Genomic DNA, 20,385 nt, shown 5'->3' with positions numbered 1-20,385 from the left:
TGATCTGGATGTTTGAGTCTGGGCAGGATATGACTTAATCTATTGGCCAATAATTTAGCATAAATTTTGATATCTGTGTTAATGAGCGAAATGGGCCTGTAGCTTGAACAGTCTAATGGGTCTTTCCCAGGCTTATAGATTACTGAGATGGACGCTTGGAGCATCTGTTCTGGGAACGCCTCCACCTCTAGCACAGCATTGAACATTCTGAGGAGGTGAGGCCCCAGGAGCTCAATGTACTTTTTATAATAAAGGTTGGAGAACCCGTCAGGTCCTGGTGCTTTTGAGGGTTTGAGGTTCTGAATAACCTGGGTAAGTTCCTCTATAGTAAAGTCTGCCCCTAAAACCTCCCTCTCCGAATCACTCAATCTCGGTAGGTGTGAGCCCTTCAGGAATTCCTTCATGACTCTTTTGGTTTTACCATTATGTGCCACTTTTTCCCCATTATAAAGATCCTCATAAAAGCTCCTGAATTCCTCCACTATAAGTTTTGGGTTAGCTGTCTTGGCTCCCGATTTTAGCCGAAGCTCCCAGATACTATAATTAGGGTGTCTATTCCTCAATTTGTTAGCCAGTAAGGTTTCTGGTTTGTTTGACTTATCATAGAAAAGCCTCTTGGACCAACTCAGCGTGTTATCTGCCTGGGAGGCCAAGACTAAGTTAAGCTCGATTCTAGTGTCTTGGATTTCCTTAAGTATAGCTGGACCCTGATCCCATTTATGCTTGAGTAGTAGGTCTCTAAGCTTTGTTTGGAGGGATATGATTTTCGCGTTTCTCTCCCTTTTCCGTTTAGCTGCTAGTTTAATTAGGGTCCCTCTCAAGGTTGCTTTATGCGCTTCCCACAGACCTAGATGGGACTGTACACTGCCAGTATTGATTTGAAAGAATTGATCTATTTCCTCGCAATTTACCTGTTCAGTCCCTGGAACCTTCAGTAAAGCCTCGTTCAGTTTCCAATTTGCTCCCGGCCTGTCCAGGAATGTTTGATTGCACCGTAGCTCTATGGGTGCATGATCCGACCATGAAATATCATGGATCCCTGTATGGGGGATCTGCGGGACCAGTCTGCTAGAGACAAAGAAGTAATCGATTCTGCTATAAGAGGAATGGGGGTGAGAGAAGAATGTGTAGTCCCTTTCTAGTGGGTGCTTCTCCCTCCAAATGTCTACTAGATGACTATCCCGGAGTCCCTTCTGTAAGGCCTCTATGTATTTTCTCTTGTTAGGCTTGTGGGGGCCTGACCTGTCCATCCCTGGGTTGGTCGCCACATTGAGATCTCCCACCACAATTATATCTCCTTTAGCAACTGATCTCAATGTATCGAAGAACTTCTTAATGAAGGAGGGGTCCTGCTCGCACGGAGCATAAATCGTAGCCAATGTTATAGGCTGAGCTTGGATTGTGCCTACTATAACTAGAAACCTACCATCTCTATCTCTCTTAACCACCTCCTCTATAAAGGGGATATTGTTGTGCAGCAGGATCGCCACTCCTCTTTTCTTTTCAGTCCTTGCCGAGGAAAGATAAAACCTTTTAAAGCTCTTATCCCAATATTTGGGGGCACTTTTGCTGCTAAAGTGCGTCTCCTGGAGAAACACTACGTCAGCCTGCTTGCGTTTGTAATCTGCTATTGCTATTCGGCGTTTGCCCGGGCTGTTTAAACCTTTAGTGTTGTGGGAGACCATAGTCAACGACATTGGGTGTCGGTGTGATGTTTACAGCTGCAATTGCTAATTCTAATGTAGGCCCCTAGGACCCATGAACCCATAGGCTCCCTTACGACCGTTAGGTCCTGAGCCCGCACCTCATGGGGAGGGGATAGAGGGGAAAGGAAGGAAAGGAAAGGAGGGAACAGAACAACTGAGGGGCCAAAGCTGACCCTGGTCAGCGACGGTCCCTTGGCCCACGGGCTAACCTTGCGCCCTGGAATGCCCAAAAGGTGCTTCCCTACCCCCAACCACTTCCTGTGGCTGGGTGCCCGAGGGACTTGTCTGTGCATGATGGTATAACCCATTCCTGCACAGCTCGAGTCACAGGCAGCCGGCCCAGGTGGTCCCGAAACCGGCACATTCTATCACATTCAACAAAACAGATTTTAACTTTTAGGTAAATTGTGTACCCATTCACATCAGTATGGGTATAATACTGAAACTATAAACAGTGAAACTGAATAAGCCTTTGTTGTCATCCCTAGCCAACTGTGTGCCTTCCCCCGGCATGTGAGGTGTAAGTTTCTTTGTTGCGGCAGAGTTCACTTTGTGCAGCCCCTCTTCCCTCCCTCCAGTGGTCCATCTCATGGGGGGGACAGCCCCTCCAAGTCAGTGTTACTTCGTATAGCTTAAACCGAGAGTCTAATTTGTGTGGAGTCCCTGGCCCTCATCCCTGCTAGCCCCCATTCTGAAATCTTTTATTCATGTCGCTCCCACCCCCCTCCCACCTTCCCATCCCGACACTTGCTACCGGTCTCTTTTGTGCTGTAACGGAGGCTCCGCTTGGTCTGGACCCGCTGTGCTTTTAGTCGCTGGCCCTGGAGCAGCGGTGAAACGGGGCGAAAGCCCTCTTGATGACCACCCCTCTCAGCAGTGCAGCCCCCAGACCCCTTCTCAACTTTCCAGTAGATCTCGGCTGTAGGGATTGGAGAGACATGTTAATTGTGCTGCGCTACACCAGGATGGGGACACACCTCCAGTCTTGTCCTCCCACAGGTCTTATCCTTATGTCCCTCCTGTCCTCTGGGCTATGTCAACCACCCCTCTATTCTCTTACCCCCTCAAAGGTAAGTCGCGTTCTCTATTTTGCTAATATGATCTTTCCTCTTTAGGTCGGCTACTCCACTACTTGGGATCCTCTTAACTACTCCCCCTCTTCCCTCTTCCACTCGTTCTCCCTCTCCCCTGTCAATCCCTACCTCGTCAGACCCCACATCTATCTCTCCCTCCCCCCTGCTCTTCATTCCTCTCTTCCCCTCTTCCTCTTACTCACTCCTTCTTCCTCCATGTTCCCCCTCCCCTCCGTTTCATTCCCCCCCTCTCTCCCTCCTTCCCCCCTTATATCTTCCTACTCTCCGCCTCCCCCCTTCTCCAGGCTTGACCCCTCCACAGACCGCTCCCTCACTCATCTTTCTCATCTAACTCCCACCCCCCCCACTGGTGAAAGCAACTTATGTAAGGCTGTTGGTGGGCTTGCAGCTCTTCCTCCAGCTTAGGACCGTCTCCTTCTCCTTCCGTCCTCTGGCTTCCTGTTCCGCTCTGAGTCCTTCGCTGAATGACATCCTCCCGCTCAGCACGCTGAACCGCTCCAATCTCCTGCCTCCAGGGGGCTCCCTCAGCTATTCTGTCCCCAAGGTACTCCTTTGCCACTATGCCGCCTTCCGCCACCAGGGGTCTCCCTCAGCCCGGATTCCCATTGACTCGAGTAAGATGGCCGCGATTTCAGTTCCCGCCACCAGGAGGTCACTGCCCCAGCCTTCTTCCCCAGATGTAAGGAAAATGGCCGCACCATGCTCTTCCCGCCACCAGAGGGAAACGGTCCTCCATTTATCACCACCAACAGCGTTGGCTTGGGGACGTTCAGCTACGAGGAAAGTTTCAGTCTTTGTGCTTGCTTCCTGACGGCTCCACATGCTGCCAGGAAGCCTCCGGTGCAGGAGCTTCCATGGGGCCCCGCTGTTCAGGACTCAGGGAAGAAACCGGTAAGCCAATTTTTTTTAGAAACTCTGCGCCCCCCTCCAGGTGTTTTAGGGTGAAAGCCACGCCGTTTCTGAGCACCATTAGCCCAAAGGGAAAGAGAAAACGGTAACGGATCCCATTATCACGTAGGGCACTGGTAATGGCTCAGAGGGCTCTCCGTTTTAATAGAGTTTGTGGGGCCAGATCTTGAAAAACCTGCAGTCGTACCCCTTCAAATTCCAGGGTCTTGGCAGTTCTTGCCAATTGACATACACTTTCTTTTATTTTGAAATAATGGAGACCAATTATTATATCCCTTGGGGGGTCTCCCTGTTGCGGTCTAGACCGCAGGGCTCTGTGGCATCTGTCAAACTGCAGTTCTGCTTCACTTTTGTCGGGCAGTATATGCTGGAGACAGTTTGAGGTGAATTCTTCAGGGTCTGACACAGACTCTGGGACCCCTCGCAGGCGTATGTTATTACGCCTGTCCCTGTTTTCAGAGTCCTCCTGTCGGTCCTGCAAGTCAGATATCAGTTTAAGCATTTGGGCCATTGACTTGTCATTCTTTTGTAGGGAGTTAGAGTGTGCGTCCATTTTATTTTCAAGTGTGTTTGTCCGTTCCCCTAAGCTGCCAATGTCTTTTTTGAGCTTCCATAGCTCCTTCTGGAAGAAGGTCTTCATCTCGGAACAGAAAGCCTTCATGTCTGTCCTTGTGACCCAGTCCTGGTCCCTGGTCCCCGCTCTGCTTGTTGGTCTGCTCGCGGACCTGTCACTTTCAGAGTCTGAGCCAGCCATCGGCCCGCTGTCTTCCCCGCCACTTACTTGTGTCGGATCTCCCTTTTGAAAGTAATCTGTCACCACAGAGGTTCTTTTCCGCGATACTGCTTTCTTGGGCATCCTTGGGGGTTCCGATCGCTGAATCACTGTTTTTCACTGCGAGTTATTGATTTTTTCTGTTTTTATTAAGTAATATCCGTGCCGGCAGGGACGGAGCCTCTCACTTAGGCATCCATACACCTAGCCACTGCGCATGCGCCGTCATGTGTGGTTAATTTTAGCTAAGTGTAAGCAGAAATCTGTTCATCCTAGCACTGTAGATGATTTCACACACATTATTATTCTAATTAAAATAGTCAACTTGTTTTGCACATGTTGATTACCTAAGCCGAAAGTAAAGTTTCGATTCCTGTGAAAAGAGTGTATCTTAGACAAAGAATTTCAGCCAATTATTGTAACAAATTTCTTGTGGGAGAAAACCTAGGCATAAACAGTTAGGTTGTATTATAACCTTGGAACAAACCACGAAGATAACATGTAACTATTCACACATTCAGCAGACATCCGTATGCGTTCAACTTAACACAACGTACACTTGGAGAGAAGAAATGGCAGAAGCTTCCACATTGCACAGCCATCCACGTAAATCATACAAATTTCTGATTTATGAAGCAATCGATTTAACGGCAGAGAAAAGGGCAACGGTGGGTCAAATCTATGACTTGATCCAAAATAAATATCCATACTACCAAGAACCTGACAAACAACGACATTTTAAAACTTCAGTACGATTCACTTTATCCGTACATTAATGTTTTGAGCGTGTCCATGATCGACTAGATCAACGATATGGATGCTGGCATGTTGCGCCATCATTTAAACTTACCATGGAACATGGAACATATCTTCCGTTAAATAGCATATTTTTGCCTAATACCAGTTACATTGAAGCCGCACCGACTGTCGCATCTGCTGATATACCTGCACCCTCCATTCATCAAGACCAGATGCAAGATGGACATAACTACTATGATATGTATCAAAACATATATGGGCAATACCAATGTGGATGTGAAAACAACCAACAACTGTACGTACCTCCAGACATCTTGTTTGAAGAAGCCACTGCAGATCCATATGACCGTCTCATGGATTTCTGTGTGATTCAGGATTCAACGGTTGCCTCAACCATGGATGATACTGTTGTGCCTACCTGGAGCGAATTGTTGCAGCCAAATCAGTTTTGACTTCTACAAGAATGGTAAATACAAATTGCCTTATGCCTTTACTCAAATTATATATGTGTACATTAATAATATACACCATGTTAGTCAAATGAGTGGATACAGCTTAACATTGCAGACAGCCTTACATGTAGCGTGCACAAAGACATTATTTCCTATAACAATATACTACATGATGAACCATTAGTACACATTGGTGACGGAGTCCTAAATCATAGATTCTTATCGCTTTAAAAGTATCATTTCAACATGTTACACTAACTGTAACACACACACACCTCATTGTTTAGCATTCAACATATAAAAAAAAGTGTTAGCCACATATGACGTGGGAACCTGGTCATGTCCCAAGGCATCCTTAAAAAGGTTACCGATGCAAGCCCCACCCCCAACTGACGTGTGCGCGTGAAACAGTATTGGCTGTGCCCGTAGCTTATTGTTACGGTCAGTGCAGCGTGTCATGCACGGTGTCGGTGTGGTGGTGCGTGCACAGCGCTGGAGGCCAATGTTCATTCAGTAGGAGGGGTGTTTGCGTGCATTTCACGGTGCCTTAACATGACAGCACACGTATTTTGTTCGCTCATTGGCCGATTGTCCGTTTTTGCCGTGGGCACACGTCCGTTTACAAAGTTTAGATATGTACGTGTGTAGAAGTGAATTTGTTTCGCTTCCATATCATTACTTTCAGCCATGATATGCATACTGCTAGCAGCACCATGGAGGGACATGTATTGAATGCATAGCGTACAGATCGTTTAGCGCATGCGCTAAGACTTAGTCCACACATTCGTGACGTGCACGCGCAACAGACGTTGTGCGCGCACATTATTATGTATACGGCACCGGAACAAACATATCAGTAGTAATGCCAGCAACGCCATTAGAAAAATGAGATATTTCTGCATCTTTAGTTTTATTCTTGCAGTTTAAACATATACGTAACTTATGCGTGAATATACACAATCATATAGAGATGTGTTAAGCGTTGTCATGCTGAAACATAGATAAATGTGCCATCTTTGAACATCATGTGTTTGCTGTATTTCACAGATATCGAGGATGAAAACATGGGACCAATGTATGATTTCAGATGGGCCAATCGTTATATTAGATAATTGTGACGACAACTATTATAATAAATATGTAACAATGCTTTCAATGATTGGTGCGCAGATTAACAATCACTACATAATGTTATCCTATTGTGCAAATATTTACTATGCCCTTAATTATCATTTGATGATGATGTTGATGTTGCTAAGCACTGAAGTTAGAACCTATAGTGATATATTTTTCGTTTCTACTAACATTATATGTATTGCCATGTGATATATGCAACCAACATTATCACTCAGCAAACACATTAATCTACTATATATTATAATCTCACGTGTGACTTGTCAAAGAATGTAAATGCTACATAACAACTCGTAGACATTGTATCTGAACGTACACAATAACAATAGTGAGGTGATAGAAACTGTTTAGTCGTGTGAATTTTATATTATCACCTAAGTTGTAGTGGTAACCTAACATGCATGAGCTAATGAATGTTAGGTAAAGATCATTAAACCATGAACTTTTGCGTGTACATTTAATTCACACGAGTAACTATACTTTAGTGTTATTAGTAAACATTCAACACATACATAGCTAAGTGAAGCCGATGATAAAAGCACCATTATTATGTTGGTTTATATTATTTCTGGACATGCATCACACAAAAAATACAACACACACACACACACACACACACACACTAGGTTGCTGAAATGTGTGCGTATGTAAATTTATACTTCTTTTATGATCATATGTTGACAGTAGTTATAAAGGATAATGATCATTTTGAATAAGTAACGTGAATGAAATAAAACTTTTAATAACTACATTGTCATTGTGTTGAATGATTTAGGGAAAGTTGAGAATTCCAAAAACGATACTTTGGAATGGTGTTAACATTTTGACAAATGTTAGATGAACATCAAATCAACACACATCTTTGACTTATACATACACATGTGACAATGTAGTAATGAACATGAATATGAAGTGAGAGAAGAACTAATCACATACATTGCAATGTTAATGATGTTTAACACATTTGGGTCTTTTCATACAAATATACATTGAGTGTTAACATCGCTCATGTGCATGAATGAATGTTCTCCTCCCATAATCACAAGCTGAGCAGGGTTTATCCCCTTCTCTCCCCCCACCCCTATATTCCATGAATGGATGTTGTTACGTTGGCAAAATTACATGTTATGTAATGGACGTAATGATAAGAAAACACACAGCACAATAACCACCAAGTGTAGATAAACGCACGGACACAATACAGAAACGACATGTTTCAATTGTCACATATTTTTCATTACATTCTGTTTATACATCCTGTAACTATACCTGTATCGAGGTTTGCACATCTTATGACAGATGTGAATTGAAATACATACCATGAACAGTCATTGGAGTGATATACCTTGAAAAAAAAAACATGAATGAATATAAATCATTGTCATGACATGTTCATTAAGGTAAGCAACACACAGAAGTGACAATTTTGTATGAGATATGAAACAAAATCTAGAATACGTCAAATATGATTTTAAATACACAATAGTCTACACATCATTGTGACACAGATGTCACACTGCAAAAGAAACATTGTATGTAACCATACTGCACTAGCTATTGGCTATCGACATAGTAGGTTTATTGTGAATGCATAACCAAAAAGAGCATGTACATAAAATATAGATTTAGTACACATTATTTCTTCACATACACACAACACCTTTTATTGTTAAGAAGTATAATACAACCTGTTGATGAATGACATACCGGTGCCACATGCAATTGTCCACACAGCAGAGAAGAGAAAGGTGTGAGAACCATATTCATCTGTTTCCTAAGTGAATGGTATTTGTACAAATGTATTTATCATTACAATGAATTAATACATCTACAGTATGTAGTTCTATGAACATATATGAACATGAAAAATAGGTGCTTATGACATTCAGACGTGTCTACACACCACCGGCTGTTTGCTCAGTGTCAGCTGGTAAATTTAAGGGATGCTCCTCCTCCAAGCCCTGACGTATGTTGGTTTGTACAACATTGCAAAGTGCCAGATTGTCCAAAATGCAACATGCAATGACAATATCTGACACTTTAGCAGGCTTATATTGTAATGCCCCCCCAGTTCTATCTAAACACCGAAATCATGTTTTCAGAAACCCAAATGTCCTCTCTATGACGGATCGGGTAGATATATGGGCAACATTGTACCTCTCCTCTACTTCACATTGAGGGTTTGCCACAGGGGTCAACAGCCACGGCCTAATTCTGTATCCTGAGTCACCTATAATCCATCGTGCCAAAAAATGAAACAATTTGTGTTATCATTATTACATTGAACAGTTCATAGAAAAAATACAGTTTTTTGTTAACACATCATAATATGTACTCACCCACCAGCCAACCAGGTCCAAAATAGCCTTCTTCGAAAGCATGGAAGACTGATGATTTCTCAGGATAGAGGAATCGTGACTGGAACCAGGGAATTTGGCTACCACATGTATAATCTTCATCGTGGCATCGCATACCACCTGTACATTCAGGGAATGGTAGTGCTTATGGTTGCGGTAAGCATGCTCACTCTAACTAGGCGGGATCAAAGCAACATGGGTGCAATCTATTGCACCCATCACACATGGTATCCCGGCTATGGTATAAAAGCAATTCCTCACTTCCAGCCACTCTGTGTGCTCTGTAGGAAAATGAATATAATTCCTAGCGCGTCTATTCAGTGCACATAGAAACTGGGTAAAGGCCCGCGAGAATGTAGATTGCGAGACCCCGCCCACTATGCCCACAGTTGTCTGGAATGACGCGGAAGCAAGATAATGTAATGAGCACAGCATTTTAACAAGCCCAGGAACTGCACGACCTCTGGCTGTCACAAAATCTAAATCTCCCCGTATCTCTTCATAAAGAGCTAACATTGCTGCTGAACTCAAACGATAGCGACTTACAATCTCCTCCTCACTCATCCCATCTAACATGGTTCTCTCCCTGTACAAACGAGGATGAGGCACAACTTCTCTCCTCTCTCTTCTCCTCTCATCTCCTTGCCCTCTCCCTTGACCTCTCCCGTCTGCGTGCCTGTCCCTGTCACTGTCCCTGTCTCTGTCCCTTCCTTGGCCTGTGACATCCTCTCCATCAGCAAGCCTCTCCTCCAATAGAATCTTCCTCCGTCTCATAAACATTTGCATCATTTTCAGGTCTGTAGCTGTCAATGCGCAGGTAATTGCCCTCCTTTAAATACCTATGTGATGATGTCATGTGACTTGATGAAGTGCAAGGTGTTACATTAACATATCCAAGTTGTTAACTCCCAACGTGTATCCAGTACCAATTAAAAGGATTATTTATGTGTGTTCACCAGGCAATCATGATATTTGACAATGATGTAACGTTAAGCTTTGTACAACCATTTATTGGCAAGTATTTCTGGAATTTGTTATGCATGTACCACTTCTGAACGCAACACTCAGTCATCTAATTAGGATACAACCATGACATTGACGTTGAAAAAGTACGTTGCAACATGTGTAATTTTGCATGTTATTGTCACCTGTTCACATGAACTAATTGTAATGTGCATATGCATAATTTAATGCCATCAGGATACTTGCTATTGATTCAGTTTCAATCGTGTAAAAATGAGTAACTATTATAGATGTGTGTATAACTTAGCATGAAGTGATTCTAATGCATCGTGTACAATGTAAACATGCAATATTATTGAGTGTCCAATTGCGGACGTCATCAAAAGAGGGAGGTCACAAAGTACATGTAAACATGAAAAAAAACAGCTACATTTACATTTGATCATGCGTTACACATTCAAAGCATTCTGTAATGTATACCAACATTACTATACGCTGGATCTGTTAGATATGTGAAATCTGTTACATCATACACTGGCGACACACTTTATTCGAGCTCGGCTAGTCCCACGAATTCGGGTATACCCGGGTGTAGTGAGGTTTGTGACTGTTTTCTGCCCGAGTGCATTGAGGTATTTTCCAGGCAGGGATTGAAGCATTTTATTCCCGCTGGCTGCAATACTGCACAGTATATATATATATATACTGCATTACAATTCATGAATTTATGCCATCTGGTAGACATGCGAAGCATTGCAGCCTATTAAATCCTAATCATTATCATTTAACAGATCAGCCGCCCATCAGCCAGGCATGAACCCAGGCTGGGAAGGCAAACACAACGGGGCTTGTCAGAGGTGAGGAGCGGCGCATTCCAGGTATCTGCCAGGTACATTCTGGTTATTTGCTCGAATAAAGTGTGTCGGTGCAGTATAATAAATTGAAGCACACTTAAGTAACATGTTTCATATTATGTGACCTGTTCCTTTAAGAGTTGACTATAGGATTTTCCCTTGACACATCATAACATTAAGACTAATGTGACACGCAAATCATCATAACATTGAAAAGTACAATGTTATGCCAATAATAAACGTAAGCGCTGACACGATGAAGTGAATGACCTCGACACTGTAATGCCAAGCACATTTTTATTATGAGCAATAGAACGTAAACACTCCTATAATGTTATAAGTCCCTGCTCCATTGACTCCATTGATGTAGAGATGAGCTATTTTTTCTAAGTGCCGTCCCGGCAACCTTGCCGATCCTTCTCCCCTCCAACTTGCCAACTTTAGTTGGCGGGACCAATTGCCGATGAAATCTCCATTTCTGAGTGCCGATCAGCACCGATAAGCTGATCGGGGCTACTTGAATACAGCCGATTTCAAAAAGTGCCGAAAAGTGCCGATAAGTGGGTTATCGGCAGCCGCATGCCGATAAATTTTTATTGGCAAGAAAAACTGCCGATTTTGACCACTTATCAGCGCTTACTGAATCTCAAATCCAATTTTGGCGGGAAAATGCCAATAAAAGCCTTATCGGCGCTTACTGCATGAGGTCCATAGTCAATAATACATTCTGTACCAGTGTCATATTTATATCATGATTTTGCAATACAGATGCTTTATGATGGGAAGCATTGCCTTGAAAGATCGTGTGATCAGTATACTGGGTATTGTATATGCATTGCATGTAGTTTAGAAATAAACGACAGTCCCAAACAACCAGATTCTTAACAATGCATAAGGTATAATTGGCACTTAAATGTTATCATTTGCTAATGGTTTTCCTAGAGTCCGATTCCATTTCAAAGCTTTAAGGAATGAACAGGGAAATCAAAGCAAAACAGTTTCGCTTCCCAACTACAGCATGAAAGGCTGTAAAATAGACACTTCAACTCCCGATTCCTGCAGTTCAAAAGATACCTTTCCTGTAGCGGGGCTTATTATGTGCGAAAGATTGTCTCCACCTACAATTCTAGCTTTTTCACCAGCTTCAAAAACTGTGGCTGGAAAACCCTGACTAACACGTATAATAGGCACAATAATAGATACTTCAGCTCCTATTTCCTGCAATTCAAAAGATAACCTTTTTGTAGGAAGTTTCATTAACCTTCCGTACAGAAAAATGATTGCTTTAGTACACAATACTTTCTAAATAAAATACAAAAATAATAAATCATACAGGGACTGGAGCTTCTTTTGAAAAACCAACCTGTTCCACTTTAGATATTTAGGTCATTGCCAACTGAACACCACACTCATGCAGTCTTTAAAAAAAAAAAAAGCTGTCCCACCTGCTTGGTATTTGTTTTATTTGCCTAAAATCGGGGTGTCTCCTGGAGCTGATCCATGGTCCGACAAACTCCGGAGACCTCCCAGTTCTCGAGAGACTAGCATTCCATAAGAATACTTGCATGGTGGGCACAATGTGTCATAATGTGTACTTCAGCGACCAATAGAAAATGTGTCTACAGGCCATGTTTGTATTATTTATTTTTCTTCACAAAAACTACACAGAATTAAAAAAAAAAAGTCTATTTTTCCTGAAATGGGGGTCGGATCAGATAAGGTTAAAAAAAAAACAATTTGGGGTGGGGGGGGGGAGATATTGCGTTTTTGAACTGTAGGTGAACGATGATGTAAAACACACTTGGCATGATTAAGATAACACGGTTTGCATGTACAGTAACAATGTAAAGATTGTAATGTATTAACACGCTAAATAGACCTATAATGCCAACATGATTCCCATGTTCAAATGATGCGGTGCTTTAGGTTTTAACCCTCTATGTGCTGGAGGGATTGCAATCCTTAACCCTTAATTTGACAATTATTATGAGATTTTTTGGTATATATTACATATATATCCCAGATAACACAACATAACCTAGTAACTGAAAATATCACAAGGTTTGTGTAGAATTTCATGGACACCCCGCAGAGAAAATGTGGCAGCACAACCTCTAGGTTCGCATATTTAAGATTTTTCAGTCGTGGCTCCGGAGACATCAAGTATTGATTAATCTGTAGATCTGTTCTTGAACAAACTTTATTGACATACAGTATAGTACCTTTAAGTATATTTGATATTACATTAGGACATTATAATTAATTACAAAGGCTCAGATTCACTACGCTATGAAGCCGTCTCCCAGTGCTGAAGAGTTCAGCCCTGCTCAATTGTATGGGACTAAATCCTGCTCCTGAATGGCAAAGCAGCGTCACAGCACCTAAGGTAGGGTCAGAAAGAAGCTATTCTCCAAGCTCATGAACAGTCATATTAAACTAGAAAACTAAATGCATTGTGAATTCATCATACAGTATGATCAGTGTATACATTTTGCCTGGGTTGTATGGCACCGTTTTTTTCCATCATCCCCCACATACACATTGCATGCTGATGATTCTAAAGTATGCTCAAGTGACCATGATCCAATTAAAAAACTAAGATCACATCACAACTATGGGTAAAGCAAAAGTTGGCTCTCTGATCAGCTGAATAAGCAATGCTGTTAGCAGATTTTCTCTAACCCATGGGCAGGCATGAGAGTTGAATTACACTTCTAACTAGGCAAATCTCTACCAGAATGGTGACCAAGGGAGGATACTGAAAGTGACCAGAAGACTGAGATGAATCAAGATTTAAAGTCACAATTCTCAGCATAAGATTTGAAAGAAAAAAATCCCTTCTACAGTGCCAATTGCCGAGTCTCTTATCCATTCTTGCAAACATATTGGCGCTGCATGCATGTTCACTGAGGACTTTTTATTATATAGGGCAGATAAAGAGCAGCCCTAGTTATATTAGGCAGGTGTTAAAAGGCGCCATGGCAAAAATAATCTTTGTAAGAAACCCCTGTACTAGAGGAAAAGCTATATTTTAGTGTTTAAAATGCAAGCTTTTAAAATCAATCTGATCTATTCTTCTGTCTTGTGCTATAGGGAAAAAAAGTAGATTATAAAAGAGAAAAAGACAATGTAAACCAGAATCTATAAATGAACTATTGTATTCTGATCAACAGATTTCACTTTGACTTTAAATCACCTCAAGAACTCAGCCACTTTCCACATCTATTCTACAACCACTGCTTCTTATGGTTTCTGGCACTATTCAGAGAAATGCTTTTGTATAATATTTCTTCAAAGCAGATCCTGTTTCACAGTATATTAATGTGTTTTGTGCATATACTGTACCAATATGAGGATCAAATGCATGAAGGAATGGTGCCAAAAACGTGCAAGTAATTGATGCTATTAGAAACTCACAGCAATTATTTCTCAGTGCATGTCTTTGAACAGCATGGATACTGGAACAGGGCTAAGTTTTCCAATTATCATAGTTTGTTCAGTCTTGTCATTTTGCAATTGATAAGGATTTTTCATAATATGATGGATTCATGTTATGTAGTATACGAACCTTTTAACAAAATACAGGAATGGTATTTAAACAGGTGCATGCAAACATTGTTCCACTAACTTATCCATGTTACAATTTCATAGAAAGGTTAGTACTTTAATAGGAGCATATTGTTATAATTACTATTCACTTTGATGGATCAAACAGAACAACCTTTGACACACGATTGTGTCCACTGAAACGTGCTACATATTTCTTAGAAACAAACTGCATAGCCATGCAGACATATTACAGTATACACAAATATTCTTTATTTTTCAACTGTTCAAACAAAACAGAGCAACAGAGACTTTAAACAAATGTTGTGCTTCTAACCTCACCACTATATACAGTAGGCCCAATTCACTGTATTATACAACGCTTATTAAATTTAACTTGGCCTTTTGCCATATGCTATATCCATGTATTCTCTTTGTCTACCGACCACTATTTCCCATTTTTGCGAGACACATACGCTGTCTGGATAATAACATATCTTATGTCACTCTGTTGGACTCATTAGTACAAATGTTATGCTAAGATGAGCAAAAGTGCCAATTTAAAGTCGCCAAGCTCTCCAAACCTCATATTGGTCAACAACAATTATTTAGGATAAAATGTATGTTCATATACCATAGTGCAAAACATGCATTCAATTTTCCTCATTGCAGAAAATATACTTTGAACAGATACACTAACTACCTCTCATGTCGTAGTATTTGAATCACAAGCACTGAAGATACAAGGACAAAAAGCAAATTATGTGTATTTTCTATGGATGACTTTTGACATGTCACCATGGCAAATAGTCTTGTATTTCTTTGTATTCCATTATAAATACACACACACTTTTAAGGGCTCATCCACTAATTGGAATCACATGCTAAGGCCATGGATTTACATGATCGTACAGTGCCTGAAACTGCTTTTTACTTAATGACTCCCCTAAGCGTCACTGGCCACACTGCTATGCGAGAAATAGATTTATGGGCATTTATCGAGGGGAGGGTGCTGTGTCAGAGCTAGCATAGAGAAACTACAGCTTGCACTTGGGACTACACAGTTTAATTTTATATATGCAGACATTGAATAATAAAAAAAAATGAAATAATTATAAGATATTTTGTAAATGCACCACCAACATTTTTTTTAAAACTTATCAGCTCTTTTAAAACATTAAAATGAAAAGAATAATAGCTTTGTTATGAATCAATGACTGTTACACAATTACTTTTGTTTTTTAAATCACACAAAAATCTATATAGCTTTGTTTAGATACATTTATAAAATTGGAAGAAATTGTTGGACTTTGATTAAACCATGGTAAGACACCATTCCATTCAGATTTAGTGTATTTGTTAAAAGAAAATATACATAATTAATAAACTGTAACTAACAGGCAATACCTACAAGACATATATTTCTTTTTCAGATTACATCAATACTAAAGACATTACAGCATAAACCCAGATCCACAAAAGGGTGGTAAGCTTTAGCAGGTTTTTACTCCCATTTATGAATAGGAGTTGAGGTGTGCTATGGCTGATGATTCCTTCATGGATCTGGACAGGGCCGTCTTAACGTATCGGCACACTGGGCAGTTGCCCGGGGGCCCCACAGCATAGAGGGGCCCCATGCGCCTGGCCCATGCATGCCCACCAATGCTCTCCCCCAAACCGGCACCCCGGCTCCGCTCACTTCCCCCCCGGCTCGCTCTTAGGGTTGCCAGGTGTCCGGTATTTGGTTCCCCTGTCTGGTAAAATATGAGAGGTAATACCGTACATGGGATAGAGCAGGGCTGCTGCTGCTAGGGGGCTGGGCAGCTTCTGATTGGTTGCTGCTGCGTAATTCAGCAAATCGGGAGGTGGCAGGAGCCTAGGGGGTGGTGCCAAAGAGCGGAGGAAAAGCATGCAGCAGAGAGGTGAGGCTGTCTGTGTGTCTCAGTGTGTGTGTGTGTGTGTGTCTGTCTATCTGTGTCCTGTGTGTGTGTCTTAGTGTGTTTCTCAGTGTGTCTGTCAATCTGTGTCCTGTCTGTATGTGTGTGTGTGTGTGTGTGTGTGTGTGTCTCAGTGTGTGTGTATCTGTGTGTGAGTGTATGTGTGTGTCTCAGTGTGTCTGTCTTTCTGTCTGTGTCCTGTGTCCTGCCTGTATATATGTGTGCCTCAGTGTATGTGTGTTTGAGTGTGTGTGAGTGAGTGAATGTCTCAGTGTGTGTGTGTATCTCAGTGTGTGTGTGTATCTCAGTGTGCATGTGTGTGTGTGCGTGTGTGTGTGTGTGTGTGCGTGTGTGTATGTGTGTGTGTGTGTGTATATATGTCTCAGTGTGTATATGTCTCAGTGTGTGTGTGTATGTCTCAGTGTATGTGTGTGTGTGTATGTCTCAGTGTGTGTGTGTGTGTATGTCTCAGTGTGTGTGTGTATGTCTCAGTGTGTGTGTGTGTGTGTGTATGTCTCAGTGTGTGTGTGTGTATGTCTCAGTGTGTGTATGTCTCAGTGTGTGTGTATGTCTCAGAGTGTGTGTGTATGTCTCAATGTGTGTGTGTGTATGTCTCAATGTGTGTGTGTGTGTGTGTGTGTGTGTGTGTGTGTGCGTGTGTGTGTGTGTGTGTGTGTGTGTGTGTGTGTGTGTGTGTGTGTGTGTGTGTGTGTGTGTGTGTGTGTGTACATACAGTACTGGCAACTTTGTTTAATTGCTCACTCACCCTTACTTTTCTTTTACTATACTAACAGTCTTCCCATTTTCAAGATCTATTAAAAATAACCACTTTTTGCTGCTGCGTAATTCAGCAAATCGGGAGGTGGCAGGAGCCTAGGGGGTGGTGCCAAAGAGCGGAGGAAAAGCATGCAGCAGAGAGGTGAGGCTGTCTGTGTGTCTCAGTGTGTGTGTGTGTGTGTGTGTGTGTCTGTCTATCTGTGTCCTGTGTGTGTGTCTTAGTGTGTTTCTCAGTGTGTCTGTCAATCTGTGTCCTGTCTGTATGTGTGTGTGTGTGTGTGTGTGTGTCTCAGTGTGTGTGTATCTGTGTGTGAGTGTATGTGTGTGTCTCAGTGTGTCTGTCTTTCTGTCTGTGTCCTGTGTCCTGCCTGTATATATGTGTGCCTCAGTGTATGTGTGTTTGAGTGTGTGTGAGTGAGTGAATGTCTCAGTGTGTGTGTGTATCTCAGTGTGTGTGTGTATCTCAGTGTGCATGTGTGTGTGTGCGTGTGTGTGTGTGTGTGTGTGTGCGTGTGTGTATGTGTGTGTGTGTGTGTATATATGTCTCAGTGTGTATATGTCTCAGTGTGTGTGTGTATGTCTCAGTGTGTGTGTGTGTGTGTATGTCTCAGTGTGTGTGTGTGTGTATGTCTCAGTGTGTGTGTGTATGTCTCAGTGTGTGTGTGTGTGTGTGTATGTCTCAGTGTGTGTGTGTGTATGTCTCAGTGTGTGTATGTCTCAGTGTGTGTGTATGTCTCAGAGTGTGTGTGTATGTCTCAATGTGTGTGTGTGTATGTCTCAATGTGTGTGTGTGTGTGTGTGTGTGTGTGTGTGTGTGTGTGTATGTCTCGTGTGTGTGTGTGTGTGTGTGTGTGTGTGTGTGTGTGTGTGTGTGTGTGTGTGTGTGTGTGTGTGTGTGTGTGTACATACAGTACTGGCAACTTTGTTTAATTGCTCACTCACCCTTACTTTTCTTTTACTATACTAACAGTCTTCCCATTTTCAAGATCTATTAAAAATAACCACTTTTGAAAATTCTCAGAAAGGCTCCATAACTCAGCTCTCATCACAGCAGCATTGCAATCTCTGCAGTACTCTTACTTACAGATCAACCCCAAGAAGGCAGAGCAGGTTACTTATTCAATAGCATGATTCAATATGCAATTTAAAGCTGGATTTTGAAGTCTAAATTTGAAAGCTACTGTACTGATAATGACAGGGAGGGGGAAGGGGTGAGAGGATGAAGGGATGGGGGGTAACAGAGGATGAAGGGAGGGGGTGAGAGAGGATGAAGGGAGGGGGATGGGGGGATGAGAGAGGATGAAGGGAAGGGGTAAGAGGACAAAGGGGGGTGGGAGGGTGAGAAGACAAGGGGGGTGAGAGGACAAGGGGGGTGAGAGGACAAGGGGGATGGGAGGGTGAGAGGACAAGGGGGATGGGAGGGTGAGAAGAAAAGGGGTAGAAAGAGAGAGGATGAGGAGGGGTGCAACAATCTTTCATATTCTATTTCCTAAAACAATCCTCAGAAGGGTGCTCCCTCCCAAGACTCCACCCCAGATTTTTTACGAAATAGAATATAAATTGGTGCAAATTGGTGAATACTTGGAGTGAAATTTAGAGCAAATGACATAACAGTCAGGTCATTTATAAATAACATTCTTCCCCACCAACGATTCTCGCGCGTCGCACCTTTCACCATTGTGTACAGTATTTTTGGACAAGCCACCTGGCAACCCTACTCGCTCTCCCCCAGCCCGGCACCACGGCTCCGCTCGCTCTCCCCCACCAGCTCCCCGGCTCCCCTCGCTCTCCCCACGACCGGCACCCCGGCTTCGCTCGCTCTCTGCCCGCCCGGCACCTTGGCTCGCGTCACAACCGTTCGCAGCCTAGCAGTGCAGCACCTCTGGTGCCTGCTGCTGCTAGTGAGCGTGTAGAAGGCTGGGAGCGACAGTGTAGGCAGGGCCCCGTGCACTGCTTTGCCCAGAGGCCCCTAATGTTGTTAAGATGGCCTTGGATCTGGACCATAGTGTGCTGCTATTGTATACTATTGAGCCAGTTTGGGCACCACATATCTTTATTGTTACACAAATAAAGGCACTCACCGACTTGGCGTACATACATTATGGTTACTGAAATAACAAATCAGGCTTAACTTTTCTGCTGCCAAAGCAATATTTTATAGACTCAGGTTGCAATAAAGGAGTGGAGTTCTCCAAGTGAAACACGATTGGCTTAATATATAGGTTTGGAAATTTTTTTAGTTATCGCACAGATTTGATTAATTGAAAACAAACTCTTGTAATGCCTGGCATTACATTATTATTGTTTTTTAGATGTAGAAATAGTAATTAAAGTGACATACCTTATTTATTAGGACACGTTCACTACAGAAACAACCAAGCAACGCTTTGGGTTCTGAACACAGTCTTCTGGCTTGCATTTTTTGGATGTAAGATGCAAACCAGAAAGTAGCAGCCCTGCAACCCGAAGGTGACAATCCAGATCCATCCCGCTGTAATTAAGTGGCCGTTCATCTTTTTGACTTCTCACAGATTTGTATCATGAAATCGGCAAGTGAACATGTGCACATATTCAAACAATACCATTATCCCAAATGTGTTACTTTGATCTATGTATATTACTGTATGTGCCATGGTTTCCACTTTCAGCCATCAGCAGGTAAAAGGCAAAACATTCATATTTGCACATTTTAGCATTAACACCGTACACATATGGTAAAGTATAAATAAAGCGAGGCGGCAAACAAACATACACATTACAGACAAGTCATTTTTCTTTGAACATTAAAGTGGATACACTGCAAGGCTTGTAGCAAGAACATCTGTTAGAATGCGTCATTACACCACTTTCTAACAAATATTTCCCCCGGAGCCAGTTACAGCTTGACCAAACTGCAAACTATTGAACTATAGCAATATCCCATTTTAAGAAAGCATATGGACAATAGAAAGTTACATTTGTCACAACAAACACTCCTAAAACTGATTTGGAGTTCTTTCTAGTCAAAAAGGATCATGCGGATTATGACTAACACCGCTATTTGCTATTAAAGGGGGAAGTTATCCAACAGTATTAGTTATCAGTCTTGAACTTGACAACTGTTTATTTTACTGTAGCTCTTCCAT

Source organism: Ascaphus truei, chromosome 5, assembly GCF_040206685.1.
Source record: "Ascaphus truei isolate aAscTru1 chromosome 5, aAscTru1.hap1, whole genome shotgun sequence".
NCBI lineage: Eukaryota > Metazoa > Chordata > Amphibia > Anura > Ascaphidae > Ascaphus > Ascaphus truei.
This window is presented reverse-complemented; position numbering follows the sequence as displayed.